The sequence below is a fragment of the Falco punctatus genome (assembly GCF_963210335.1).
Source record: "Falco punctatus genome assembly, chromosome: 15".
Taxonomy (NCBI): domain Eukaryota; kingdom Metazoa; phylum Chordata; class Aves; order Falconiformes; family Falconidae; genus Falco; species Falco punctatus.
In genome coordinates, this window is record NC_137595.1 from 10,221,403 (window position 1) to 10,235,248 (window position 13,846).

Consider the following 13,846-nt stretch of genomic DNA (forward strand, 5'->3'; position numbering starts at 1 on the left):
GGTCAATACCATAATTAGATAAACGAGCTCACACAGTAGTGAAACAATCAAATCAAACAAGCTTCATCAAATATTCCTCATAAGTGACAGAACAAATATATTTCAATGCCTGTTTTAAAATTCCCCGATGATGTTAAGATAGCCCTGTCTAATCTTTCAGAAAACAACAGTGGTGTCTCCTACTGCATGTGATGTATTATCTATACCCTTTGAAACTCAGGGAATTTATCTCTAATACCTTTCTGGATCAAACAGTTTTTGAAATTCTGAGGCAACTAGAAATGGCTATTCCCACTCTAAGACAACCCAGCATCTGCAGATCAAAGGAGCTAAACAAACATTTCCTGGCTGCAAACCTAACAAGAAAATCTTTCCAGTAGCAAAGTGATTCTCTACATAATCGCCACGTGTTCCTTATCTCTCAGCAGCTTTAGATTTTTACATTCAGGAATGAAACGGACATTATTCGAAATAGGACATTATTCCTGTCTTGATAATCATGTTATGTTTGGAGCCTGTCATGAGAGATTATTGAAATCCTCCCGAAATGCAGTCATGAGAGAGTAACCGGGGAGGTTATTTTTGTTAGTTACTTAAAAGTATTTGTGGACAGCTTCTCAAGAGCACAAATATCTGCTCCTCAGCAAGAGAACTGTCTCCTACAGATCTTCCAATAGTTTAACTGCAGTTTTGAAGGCAGAAAAAAATAAAAATCCACCCTCTTGAATAGCAAGGCTCTGGGTTCCTGCAGAACAGTGGCTGATTAATGATGCTGTTATTCTTCCCACGATACACATCGGTGACACAGAGAAAGGCTCAGTGATTAATACCGTGTGAGCTCATGCACTGAAATCATGTGAAGTCCTCATAGGACATTGACTGTATTAATTTATTAGTAGTGGAGGAAAATGAATACGTCTTTACTGCCTCCTGTGCTTTACCTCACCCACTTACCACCTTTATCTGCCTCTATCAGAGGCAGTTCTCTGTTGTTGCTTTACCAGCAAACCCTCCCAACAGAGATGCAGTTTGCACAGAGCGCAATCAATAAATTCAGACCCCTAAAATGCACCTCAAAACCTCCAGAATGAAACAAGACACTTACTAGCAAAATCACTTCTGGGTGACCATATTTAGACTAGAACTCTTGCCAGCATCACATAAATTGATTGGTTTCGTATGCCTAATCCACAAAACCCTGGCAGCAAAATCGTTACATGCAAGTTATGGATTATAGGCAGTGAGCAGCGTGCTCCCCAGAGCAACAGTCCAGCTACCTGCCCGATGCTGCTCACATTCAGGTCATTAGTATTTTTGCCAGTCTCTCCAGCAGATGAGATTTAGGTTCCACATCTGTGTAGGTAGCTACTTTTATGAGCCCATTCATCAAAAACTTGGGAGAATTTGTCAAGATGACTGACAAATACGAAAACACTCAAAATGAGTTCCCTTTCCCATGTTTCGTGATCCACATTGGGTATCAGAGAATTCTCAGTGGAAATGAAATCTAAAGAGCATGTTTTAATTCAAATTAAACCTAAGTATAAACCAGAGTTTTTAACTTGGAGCCCACTACAGCCCAGTGCAGCACGCTGGGTGAAGAACTGGAGCTGTTTAAGGCTACATCATGCAAACCTTTTGTCTTGCTCTGAAGTTTTTTCTGCTGCTCGAGCACAACAGGACTGCAAGGTGGCCCAGACTGATGCTCCGTTTGGCTTCACACTGGTTGCACTGGGGGTGTAGTAACCTCTCGTGCTATGCAACTCAGTGCATAAGTATCTGAATCATTCCCATGTTAAATCAACTTGATGTCTATGTTCTTCCCCCTCCCCCTCCTCCCCCCTCCCCATTCCTTGCTGCTCAGAGTTGTGCTGGGATTGAAGACATCCCAGTTTTATCCCGCTTTCTGCTGCAAGGCCCCTGTGCGACCTTGCAATTTGCCTGCTCACATTATATACTATAACCCAGAGAAATTTGCCCTCCTCTTCATACAAGACAAACCTTCAATCCCAACCTGAAGCCTTGACTAGGGAGACCAAGTACAGCAATGCACCTACAGACGTCAGAGAACGTAGCCTAGCACATGCTGCATGTCTCCTGCTCTGCCTGCCTGGGGACCTTCTACACCCTCTGTTTCACTTCTTCCTCACATGTTGGCGCAGCTTCAGAATGGCAGTTGCTGCCTCTACTGAACTGCTTTCAATATCCAAGCACTCAGAGATCCTTGCCTCGCTCCAGTGCTCTTCCAAGGAGGGAAGGGTGGCAGCATAAATTGGTTTTTCTCAAGGGTGCTTCTGGCTTGCAGATCTTTTAGAAGCACTCACAGATTTCAGTTTGTCAAGTTTTAGGATAGTTATCTGCCTGTCAATTCATATTAGTCACACGTTAATCATTTGCTGTTTGTTATAGTTTGCTGGCTACAAGACCTATGTTTAAAGATTTTACCATCTTGCCACCAAATATTACTAAATATTTAGAGCAATTGAAAATTACAATCAAGTATCGTTTAACCCATCTCAGCCTTGGGAAAGGCACTTTCCCTACCCTCACATCATCACTGAACGAGGTTGTTTCCAGAAAAGCCAAGAAGAACTGGAGGGTTTTTCCACCTGGTTATGACCACTTTGTGTGCTCTCAGCTCTGCTTCTTCAGCAGGAATTCAGTGTCAGGAAATAACAGGCTCATTACCTGCTTCCCCTCTTTCCTTAAGCTGTATTCCCCATTGCTTTGCACTCAGCAAGGGCTTTGCTTTCTCACCCCATAGTCCAATTTCCTGAATTCACACTGCACTGTCTGAATAAGCATCCTGAACTGCTTTTTGCTGGCTGTGTGCATGTACACACACACACTCCTCACAGCAAACAAACAAGATTATAGCTGTCCTAACAAAAGGAGAGAAGGAACAAGTTGCAGCCCTATAGCCCACAGAAACAGCAGCCCATTGCAAAGCTGGGCATCCGCCAGTAAAGTTTTCTCCATGATTTTGGATCTTTCTGAGGGCAGGGAGAGGCTTTTATAACAGAACCAAGGGGCTGGGAATTGCCCTGCCATGCTGACCGTTAAACCTGCATCACTGCAGGCTTGGATTGTCCCCAGAGCGGCTGCAAATGTGCCTTTCATGCCCTTTGCTTGGAAACGTGCAGACAGCTCTTGAGTGACTGAGCCTGCAGAAAGTGGAGGAGGGCTGGAGCCACAGGGTCAGCGTTATCTCCTCTGCAGCAGGGCCAATCTCCACCTCATCTCCAATGAGGGGGAATTTTTATACTACAGGGTTCCTGCCAAAGTCACTGTTTTGCAAAGTTCAGCACAAAGGCAATGCAGGATCTTTGCTGTACCTCTATCCCTTCAGTCACGCCAATTCTTTACATGTGTCTGACTTCTCATCAGCAGGGGTCTTAGCATGGGACCACCTGCTGACTCACCCAATGCTGGAAGTTTCCAGTCCTCAAATGCCAGATAAACCCAGGGCTTAACCCTGACCCAGCATGAAAGCAACTGGAGAAACCTTACTGTGCCTCCAGACTGAACCCCCCATCAGTCTAGCAAGCAAATAAATCCCACAAAATAACCCATTAATACCTCACATTTTGTGCTTCCCTGCATTTTCCCTTTAATTACAAAACTGCATTAACATTTAAAAAACAAGGGGACCAGATACGTCACCGGTTGCCAGCAAACCTTCCAGCACAAAGGCTCATTTCAGCTGGCAGCAGCCTGGTTGCTGCCCTGGGCGCAGGGCTGCTGTGTCACAGGTAGCTTAGTATTTCACTGCGTGCTGCAGTATCATAAAATAAAAAAAATCATGGGAGGGTGGTATCACAAATACTCGGTGCCTCCAGCACTTCAACAGTGCCCATAAGTATTTCACTCCTCCGTGGAGACAGTTACACAGCATTCAGAGTGGCTTTGCTAAAAAGATCGCAGTGTTTGTCCACTCCCCTGCAGTCCTGGAACCCACGAGAGCTGCTGCAAACCCAAACACACCAACACAGACTGGCAGAAAGGAAGGAAGAGCCAAGCTATCTCGCATGCACCCTCATCGTTCTCCCTCACACAGCCCTTTTAGCCTTCTCCTGGCTGAGCAAGCAACAGGATTCGGAGACAGCAGCCATACCCAGCAGCTAGCGCTTCCCAAGAGCAGGAAAGCAAGCCTGCAGCACCTTCTGCGCTGGAGAAAATCAGCCAGGGAGGCATTTTTTTTTTTTTTGCTGGCTCTGCACAAGCAGGACCACCACGGAGCTTCCCAAAAAAGAGCTGGGACTGTTTCTGAAGGAACCAGAGCTCTCAGTCCTTGGAAGCACCAAAACAGATCCCACGGTGTCTGAATTTTTTTGTTGCCACGTTGTTTCTGTCTGAAAATAGGATTTTCTAGTGACTTAAGCTCCCAGCAACAGCCTAGGGAGTTGAATCTATTCATACATATATGCATATAAATGGTTCTGCAGAAATGTGGACAGCCAAAATGGCACGGTTGTGGTGAAATCATAACATATAGGTTTAAGGCAACTGTAGCCCCTTGCTGAGGCAGCAGGGGTTAGCTCCCATAGGAGATACGTATTCAGTATCCCTGGAAGTGATTTTAAATCCCCTGCACTCTGCTCCCTCTTGGGAAAGGCAGCACAGCCATGTTTCCCAGCACGTCCTCAGCTCTGGGATCAGCTCCAGCCCTGCAGACAAGAAGTATCACAACTTAAGAACATCATATAAAAGGTCAGCGTCACCTGGGCAGGGAGCTGCAAAGCCAGCCTACTGCAGAGCCAGCCCTCCTCCTGGAAGACCTGGCGTCTGCCTCCGTGTTTCCACTCCTGCTCCAGACCCCGAGGGAGACGTGCTTTCTGACAGCGCAGTCTTAGATGGTACGCCAAGAAAATCCATGTCCCAATTATCCAGTGTCCCTAGCACAGTAAACAATACCCAAAAAAAAGAGAGATTTCTCCTTTTTTTTTATTTTTTTTCCCCCATTCTCCCCAGCTAGGCACTCTCACTAACTTTATCTAGCAGTTGCATCTCATTTGTTTAATAATGATAGGGAATATTTGTGGGTGGTAATGACATACAGTGCTTTGATGTATATTTGAGAACAAAAATTGAAAACAAAACATGCTCAGAGGGAGAAGGCAGTAATCAGAGGGAGGAGAGTTCTGGAGAGAAAATACAGTCCACAGTGTCTTCTTCCAATTTCCAGCTCCATGTGCGTTACGGCCCAAGTGCCAGAGAAACCCCTTATAAATCAGTGTCAGAGTAGTGGGAAGTGCAGTGATGCTCTTACAGCTGCACCAGTAAAGCCCGTTCCATTTCCAAGCTGTCACTGACATTACGTTCATCCTTGATGGATGATGTTCTGACAAAGCTGTTTCCTCACTGCAGTGACCTAAAGAGGAGAGCTCACCAGAGAGTATACAATTGAGTCACTCGGACAAGGAGACTGCAGCTGCTTGGAGTTTGCGAGGAGGATGTCTCAAAGAAGAGTAGCAAAAAAATGCCATTTGTCACTGCGCTTTCCAGGAACTCGCTTGATGTCTCCATTTGGGAAGGGGGTTTTAAGTCCAGATGGATGCACAGGCCATGAAAGCAAGCTACCCATGAAAGCCCATGCCCTTGCAGGAGGCCCTGTGCAAGCCAGGGTGGACGAGCTTGCAGACCACAAGTGCCCCATCACAGTTTGGCTGTGAACATCACATCTTCCCTCCTACTGCCTTTGGGGACAGGGACCATTTGTCATTCCTGATGTTTTGTAAACCATGTTAAAAATACATCTGGAGGCACTGCTCCACACACAAACACACACTTAACTCATATAGCCACAAAATAAATTAGGTGGGAAGGTGCCTTCTGGCCCTTCACTTTGTACCTTTTAGGTAAGCCTAGCTCCTTTTTCCCTACAGCCCCCACTTTGGGTAGTTAAAGATGGCAATTAATTCCTGCTTCATCTCCTTGTCTCCAGGCTGCACGGCTCCCTCAACCCTCTGCATGCATCCAACACTTCAGCCCCTGCCAGCTCAGGAGATACATTTCAATAAAAAAAAAAAACAAACAAAAAAGCAACCCACAAGCCAACCACATAGGAAATTCGGAATAAAAATCCCTGCTAATTATCACATCTCCAACTTATATCATTAAAGTTTTGGCTTCCTAAATATATTCCATGCTCTTGGCCTTTGACTCTGTTTATATGCTTGGCTATAGCTTGGGGAAAAACCTTTAAGGGTGAACAAGCCAAGAAAAAATTTTAACACTGTTAGTCTGGCTCTGACTCCCAGCGTTTACAGAAATTGCAAATTTTCCCGTGTTAATCCTGCTCATTCATATTAATGCATGGGAGATCAGTGTTGGTCTGATCAAAATGCATACTCATGTTGTGAGCTTATTTATTGAAAATAAGGTTTATCATCAGAATGCAACATTAAGAGAACATTAATACTATGAAGGCAGCAAGGCTTGCTAAATTGCTTTGACGACACTTAACCAGAGTTAGGACAACATTATCCAGAATACCTCAGCAGTTAATCAGGTACTTTGTGGGAATTATAGACCGGGGAATTAGGAGTCATACTGGACACAAGGTATAAGTGATAATCATTGAGTGATTTGGTAAAGAAGAACTAATCCGGGAAGGGACAAAACAATGCCCAAAATGCCCAGTGAGAGAACATAAATGTCACGAGATATCTCAGCCTGAAGTTTCTTAGTGTCATTTCATCTGAAGCTAAGAAACAAAGCCAGTTAGCTCATGATAGTCTTCAAAGTCTATCATGAAAGACAACTGACAAACAGTCACTAAAGGATACGGTTAAATTAATTTCTGCACAGATAAAAATGTATTTTTGGAAAAGCGATGCCAATATTTTAGCTCAGAGAAGATGCAGGAGATAAGGGCAGACTGAATCCCCCCTTACACAATAGCTCATGCGAACAAAAGCAGCCTGGCAGCCTTGCGCATTTGAAATGGATATTGTTCTTATTCTCCTGGATTACATGGTGCTTGAAACCTAGTGTTAAGAAGCTAGGAGAGATGAAAATAGTTTGATGGGTACTACCGTTTCTTCCCTCCAGAAAGGATTTAAAGCTTGGAAAGTTGATTACATTCTTTACATTGGGATGCTAGTTTGTCAGTTATTTCTATTTTCACTGCTAGTGGGGAGATCTCTCCCTCACACATAATAAAGCCAAATCCAGCTGTTTATTATATAGAGTTTGGAAAGGAGAACTGCAAAATTCTGGCTGCTGGAAAGGGCAGCCAAGACAGACACAGTTCAGATGATATTAGTGGGAATCACACAGTCCATCTTCAGGCTTTGTATCTCTTTTTATGTCCATCACCTTAGCTGATTTTGCTGTAATTTTCAGAACCATCCTAGAAAATGCACACCTCTTTAAACAAGGATATTTCAGTATTTCTCATTGATAAATCTGATCTTTTGAAGCTCTGAGGATCTTGGCTACCATCTGAATGAAGCTTCACACTCATTATTCCAGCTCGTTGCTGCAATGTTCTCAAGTAATGAAGCACAGCACATAATCTGGCTGATCATTTAGCTCCAAAGGACAGAAAGGCAGAATTAAATAATAGCAGAAATTGAACTCCCGTCAAAAGATATTTTTTATGAGCCATTCTGAAGAGTGGATTTTTTCAGAGTTTAATTTCCCATCCCTCAAGGATCTAAACATGCTCCAAATCTGGACGATCATGAGAACAAAAGCTACTGAATTCAATGAGCCAAAGTTTTGTGGTTTTTTTTTTTCTTCTACCTCCCCTGCAGGACGGGTGGTGCTTCATGCTCCACCTGGAGCTCACTTTGGCTAGTCTGCGTAGGCAGTCACAGCAAGGCTTCCTCCTCCTTGGGCACATGGGTCCCTGCTTAAATCAAGATCATGCTTCGTTAAAGTGTGTTTATAGCAGCGCTGCACAACCAGGCATCGGCCAAGGCCAGGAAAGGCGCCTCGAGAGTAGAAACCAAGAGTTCCCTGGAGAACCCCAAAGCAGGCAGATGTCAGGCAGTCAGCCAGCAGAAAGACCCCCACTGGTTTCACTGGGCTGGAATTAGGGCTTTAATTATTTCAGTTAGCCAGAGGCACCCTCTGTGGGGCGGGGTGGAAGGCAGGGAAGGAGGAGCCTGGCTTTCCTTGGGCACCCGCCACTTGTAAGACAACGCAATTGCCAACAGGAGAGCAATGTGGCCAAGCCGTGCACAGGAACCCAGAAGCGCGGTGTCTGCAGAAGGCTCATTTGGGGGGCAGCCTTTGCAATGGCTCACACTGCCCAAGAGCGATGCTGTCCCACGCCAGGGAGCAGGAACAGCACTGGAAGAATGCACTGTCTAATCCTACCTTACCTCCCGGACCTCAATCCCGAAACAAACTTGATACACATGCAAACTTTTGCAAAAACAACAACAACAAAGTATTTTGTGAAACTGATATACAACAGGGAAACATCTTTGCCCTCTGTTGCCCTTTATGAAAGTTGCACAGCTCCTTTCATAACCGGTAATTTGGGAGTTTCAATTCCACCGGTTGGGCTCCTTCCCAAATTTCTGAGTTGTGCCCAGGTGCTCATTTTCAGGCTGCCCCACTCTGGGGTTTAACCACTCTGCCTAGAGGAGGTCAGCCCTCCAGTAAATGTCACAAGAGGTTTCAGTGCACATGCACCTGACTTCTGCTTCTCTTCTGGCAATATGAAATGTTTGCTCAGGTGGGATCAGAGAGATGGGCAGACGTTGCAGGCAGTTCTGCACTGCTGCAGCAACACCCATGCTGCAGATCAGCTACAGGGCCACAGCTTCACTGGGAGCATGGGGTGAGCTCAGATGAACCTGCCAGTAGTGCAAACACACACAACGTCCCCTGTGGTCCCCTCCACCACCACCATGCAATATTCCCTGTGGGAAGGCAGGTGGGATTATCCCAAGGGAAGGGCCTGTTTAGCAAACATATTTATATGTAATGCCGGTTAGCAAACATATTTATATGTAATGCCTCCCTAAATAAGGAGTTCCTTGCCGTTGGCTCCCATAGACATTCCCACCTACTTTGTGCCTAGGAATTGCTGTCTTTACCATTTTCAGTCAGTTTTTTCTGTTGCTTAGAGTTTTAAGACAGGTTGCAAAAACCTCAGTGCAGCTTTCCACAGCACAGGAAACCTGTTGAGTTGGGGCTTTCTTGAACTGCAAATGTTCAAGAGGAAATGCTATGGTTTATAAATCCAGGGGTATGGGGGTAAGAAAGAGTCGTGTAAATACATCTGGCTGTTATCCTACCACTGGATAAGAATAGCCATGCAATTGTCTGTGTGTAACCTAAGCCACCCTGTATGCCATCTCTTCATGCCAAACAGGAAAGTGTTTGACCAAACCGACCCCTAAAAAACCTGGAGAACCATTTCACAGCCCACAGCCATTGCCATCGCTCAGAACAAGACGCAGCCTTTGCAGAGCCACCCTTCTTTCAAGCACGGTCACTGGAGAAGAGTCTGAAATAGCAGCTCATTAGAGGAATCATTACAGCCAACCTACAGACATTTTTATGACCTGCTTAGCATCTGATGGCCAACATCAGCAAATGCAGCTGTCTGTGTGGGAGAACCTCTGCAACGCTCATCTTTACACGCTGCTGAGCGCTTGCTGGACCCGTCAGCAGGACTCTCTTCTTGCGACCAGGCTGTTTTTAAACAGCCTGCCTGGTTTTAAAAACACAGACAGAAGCCTTGTGGCTGCGGCAGGAGGAAAGATGAGGCAGGACTAGCTCCTTTCTATCTCCTGATTCACCAGAAAAAACCTCTCTCAATTTGGTAAGTTAATGGTACAAGAAGGTCTTCAGAAAGGGTAGGCTGGACCTGACCAGCACCCAAACACACAGCCTGGCTCTGCCCCTCAGCTGGAGCACTCAGCTGCTGGCACCAGGGCTCTGTGTCAGCCAACATCTGTAAAGTAGCTGTCAACAAGTGTCAAGGTTATTTATCCCTCCTGCTCTGCACCACAGCAAGTGTGAAGCTGCTGGGATGTGTGAGCAGCAACTCCTGCCATGCAAGAGGCTCAGCAAGTGAAGTCCACACCCTGGCAAGCTTGGGAGCAAGGGGCTGTCAGGTTTGAAAAGTTAGGATCCCAACCCAGCTTCACACAGGGCACTCAGTGCCACAGCTCAGGAGCTTTTGTCTGCAGCCACTTCTGTGCATCACTGACCTGAGATCAAACAAGCACCGATGTGGAAGCAGCAGAGACAGGCAGCAGGAACATCACAGGCTCCCACGTGCCGTGCCAGCCAGGGAGGCAGAAAGCTGCCGGTCCTGTCCCTGCTGCCCTACAAACCCACACAGACACATAGCCTGCTCCATCCTTAAGTTCATCTAATACGCAGGGCATTCACCTACGTCGGTTCCTCTTTTCCCTCCCTACAGAAAACCCTTCACATTTCTCCTTCAGGATCCTCTTCCCCACACCAGCATAATAGAAATATTGAGCAGGGAGAAGGGCTACTAGTGCTACAAACTGTTCTTTGGTGTCACATGAAGTAGTGTTACTGCCCAGTATCTGCTGCATGCAATAAAAAACAGCCCCTGCTGTTGCTCACGTGAGGAGTGATGGGCAGGAGCTGGACCATCAACACTAAGGAACCATAAGAGGGATTCACCATTCCTGATCCATGCAAACAAACTCTTTTCCCAATATTTGCATGGTTCTGTCCTGCTTCTCCCCCTCATATGTACAGAGCCCCAAAGAAAATACAGTCCTGTCGGTGTGCAGTTAAATAACAACCCCCAAGGCCCAGATGTGACCCTGACACTGTAGGGCTGACAAACAGCACCATTCACTGCACAGAACATCGCCAACAAGCATGCTGCTCCCAGAGGGGACATGGCATTGCTCTTGGGTGTTCCCCTGAAGCACCTTGACGCCTCGGGAACACCTTGTTTAGAGAAGGCAGCTCACAAATTTCCAGCTCTGTAAGAAAGTCTATCAACCTTTGCAAAAGGCACATTTGGTGCCCAGGAGTGCTACTGAAAAGTAGCCAGGCACACACACACACGGCTGTGGGTTCCTGGAGGCACAGTTCTCCTGTGCTAAGATACCATGGGCATGTCTGATGTGCCCAGGGCTTGTCTGAGCAAGAACAAGAATGGTTCCCACCCAGGGACTTAGGAAGGGCAACACAACCCTTACAAAGCATTGCAAAACATCGCTCTGCAGCTTGGTAGAGCACTAGGAAACCTGGGGCAGGCACTCCAAACGCTGGTGTCAGCGAGGGCACCAACACAGCCAGCCAAAGCCTCTCAAGCACTGCTGCTGACTCACTGCGATCATCGCACCAGTGACCACCCAGCTCAGAGAGAGCAGAGACCAGACCAGGGCTGTTTTAACACAACCTAAGGCATTGGCCGACCCAAAGCCAAATCAGCTCTTCAAGGAACCCACCCAAAAGGTGAAAGATAAGTGCTTTGCACCTTGACCTTGGCTAAGTCTGTTGGGGCATCCCCAGCTGCAGCCATGAATCAGCTCTGCTATTCGCCCTGCTTTCTGGGAGGAGAAAATCCATAACTGTTGTGACCAAGAATCAGCTTTTAAAGGCTTCACAAATTAGTTGGCAGATTTAGGTATTAACAATTGGCAGCTGTGCTCCGGAGGCAGCACAGCCCTGGCTGAAGTTTTGAAGTTGCAATGACCTGGATTTTCCAGCTCCCACATTTATTGTCATGTATTAGGATATCTGGAATTAAACTGAATGAAAACGTGGGGGAAAATAGGAATTTCCCCCGTACCCTCCTGTGACTCGCAGGCTTTGAGGTCTTCTTGCTGTAGGGGGAGAGCAGAACTCAGGGGTCCAGAGACTGCCCCGCTCTGTCCCACACCCTCAGTGCCCCAGGGCCTTCAGCACTAGCAGGAAGAAAGCTTTGCAAAAGTTACTTCAGCAAAACAGGCTCTTTCTTATTTAAAGAAAAAAAAAAAAAAAAGGGTTTGACATATAGGTATTTTCTTATAGGATTTTGCTGAAAAATTTCTGACAAGGTCTCATTCATTTATGGAGGAATTCTGATGCACTTGGGAGGTGGGTATTTTGGGTTGGGTTTTTTCTGGTTTTTTTCGGGGGGGAGGGGGGTGTTTATTGGGTTTTTTTAAGGGAGCAGCTGAAAGATACACACAGAAAAATTCCAGTGGTCATAATATAGATTGCAAAACTGCCATCTTCTAAAATTAACCACAAACTCAGTGAGTCTTCCCACCTCATGGGAGTGGGGGAGCTTTTCAGGCTGGATTTTTTAATTTAATCTGTTCAATCTTGTTTGTTTGGGTTTTTTTTGCATGGCTTAATCCAAACAGACTTTACTGGACAGAAATACCAAGACTCTCTTGTCTTTTCTGACCAGAGGGCATTTATCTCTGTAGTAACACGAATGAAGATTATTTTTAAAACTGTAATTAGAAGTTTATTTGGCGCAATACAATTTCTGGTGGCGATCCAGAGCAAAAAGAAGATGTCACAACCCAAAATAAAACTCCTATAACTAAGTACCAAACTAGTGACGTAGAGTTGCATAATTAGGAGATATGTATGTATATATGCACGCATAGAAGCTCCCTGCTTAGAAGGGCTATGGCTGCAGGAACTTTCAGTTAAATTAGTATTCTCATAGGAAAACATTCAAAATGTTATCTATACATTCAATAACATGGCAGCATATCAAAGGAGCAGATGTGACTGTGCCTTACCTACAATGATCTCAGGTACAAAAAGCAAGCGTGATTGACTAGTTAATTACAGCTTTCCTATTCAATAACAAAAAAAGATCCTACTCTGCTTTAATTTTAGTGTCAAAAAGAGGAGGTAGAGAATGAGAAGAGACCTGGGTAAGCAGCATACAATTCTGCTGAATATTATCAGCAGCTCTACCAACCCCCAGCTGGCACACATAGAAAAGAAGATATTTCATGTCAATGAGAAGCCCAGTAATTATTCCAGCAGTTGATACCTAGTTCATTCCATGGGGCTATTACCTGCCTTCTACAGGCCGCCGTGCAAATGTTGTGTTTCACCTCCTCCTGTACGGCTGCAATGCCCAGCCTGCTCCCTTTGGCAGCGAAAGGGCTTTTGCTCCAAGGTGTGCAGGCATCTTTGTGCGCTGTGCCTACAGGTATGGATCAGAAATTCAGTAGACATAGAGATCAAGCAGAATTGCTCTAATGGATTACATTTTTGCCTACCCCTACTGCTGTCAAGGAGTCTCAAGAAAAGGCTCACGGCTTTTCCCCAAAACACCACCTTCTGTATGTTGATATATACATTGAGGGCAGCATAACAGCAGTGGAGAGCACAGCTCAACCAAGAAGATGCAGAATTAAGCCTCCTTTTTGCTTTCAGAGTAGCCATACCCATCTCCCCTTGTTTTACATTTCAGCTGAGCTAACTCAGTGCACTTTTCAGCTTGCAGCACCACTGTCATTGTCAGTGCAACTCAGGGCCCTGTTATGAAGGATATGCGAGATGCTGCCCTCAGCCCCCTAAGAGCTTATGAAAACATTCTCACAGAATGTTTTGTTTGCCTGCGCTTGATTTGGCTTCCACCCTTCAAGCTTCTTTTCAACGAGATGAAAGCAGAACGGAGCAGCCCTGAATTTCATTTTCTATTGCCTCAACAGCACAAGAGATTGTTTGATTCAGAGCTGCACAGGACTATGTTGCTGTCAAAGCACAACCCCAGAGCTCTGCCGCACATGCCTGGTGCGTGTGGTGACCTCCTGCGCCTGCTCAGCCAGCGTCTCCAGCCCGCAGGGAGCGAGCAGCCTTGCTCCCATGTATTTCTTGGCTGCCACGAAGCCTGGGTGCAAGGGGAGCCCTCGGCACAGCAGGGTGAAGG

The 13,846-nt window shown here is 45.9% G+C and overlaps 1 long non-coding RNA gene across 2 annotated transcripts in view; it reads right to left on the reverse strand.

The window, feature by feature from the left end:
- The window catches only part of LOC308053936, a 44,037-nt gene extending 30,920 nt beyond the window's left edge, over positions 1-13,117 (reverse strand). For both annotated transcript variants that reach the window (XR_013923863.1, XR_013923864.1), the window contains exon 1: positions 1-13,117. This exon is cut by the window's left edge. This is a non-coding gene — a long non-coding RNA (uncharacterized lncRNA).
- Positions 13,118-13,846: the final 729 nt, after the last annotated feature.